We start from the raw sequence: 1,504 nt of genomic DNA on the forward strand, positions 1-1,504 counted from the left end.
TTTTTTCTTTCGAAAATACACATAATACGACGGGCTTATCGGAGCCACGTGTTAAGTGCCATCGATATTAGACCGTTAAGAGCACTCGATACAAAGTAACCGCTAACATTGTCGATACTACGACTATAATAATCGACAGGGTCTTTTACACGAGTACATGAGGTGGAGTCATAATATAAATACGCATATCTCGCACAGAATTTTATCGATCGATCACGATAATAAGACATTAATAGATCTATCTTGTACGCTATATAAGAGTGAATGAGTGAATGAATGAGTGGACGTGCATATTTCTTGTGAGTGCGCTAAGAAAAATGTAATAAATGTTTAATTACATACTTTGTGAGGAAAACACCTCGATTTTCACAGATTCGAGTTCTTCCGCGCGTTCGCAATTACAACTGAACTTCTCGGAAGGCAAATCGATCGATTCAACTTTTTATAATTTTCTTGATCTCAACATCAAAGCGCGTGATTAATTTTTCATTAATTTTTTTTCTGCTTTTTATTTTGCGAAGTCGATCAAACTTCCGAGATGTTCGATTAGCGCTTGATGTAAAAAAAAAAAAAAGAAAATCAAAGATTCTCTCTGATTTTTTCTTTAAATTAATTCCACGTGTCCTCCTTGATTATAATTCACGTCTCTAACATCCCTTACAGAAATTTCATAATGGAAAGTAATGATTAATTATTTATTTTGAATATTAAAATATTATTGTTCAAAACAAGTAATTTTCAGTATTAAATTAAATTTCTGTAAGGGATGAATGTAAATGCATCACGTTTTCGCACTGGGAACGCCGAAATGCGATCCCTAAATTATTCCCTCGTAACTGCACGACTTCAACAGTTGCGGAGTTCCGTAATGCATTCCTTATGCAAAGAACGAAGATCGTCGAGTGTTGGACAAAGTATATATCCTGCGTTAAAGTGCAATTGTCTAATTCAATAAGAAGTACAACAATTATTATCCGAATAGCCTAAATGGTACATGACTTATATAGTACTGCTCGATTCGCTATTACATCGCTTTGCGTATGCTTGCATTCGCTTTCGAATGAGAGTCGCGCAAATACTTGAAATACATATATGCGGTTGTTACAAATACCTTTCGAAATCGAAAATCTGTACATTTAAGTACTCTCGTTGAATATTATATGCACGTACGTTAAGTTACTCCCTATGTCGCGAACTACCCATGGTATTCGTTTATAATCAGAACTTTGATAAAGTTTGTTTTTATGAGGAACAGATGGTCTCAAGAGAATCACCCCATGTATGAAATGTATTATGTTTTTACAATGTGCAGACGGGCATTCATTTATGGTAGATCTTATGTCTCGATAAAATGTCACAGAATACACACACACACACACACACACACACACACACACACACACACACACACACACACACACACACACACACACACACACACACACACACACACACACACACACACACACACACACACACACACACACACACACACACACACACA

Source organism: Atta cephalotes (genome assembly GCF_000143395.1).
Source record: "Atta cephalotes unplaced genomic scaffold scaffold00073, whole genome shotgun sequence".
In the NCBI taxonomy this organism is placed as follows: domain Eukaryota; kingdom Metazoa; phylum Arthropoda; class Insecta; order Hymenoptera; family Formicidae; genus Atta; species Atta cephalotes.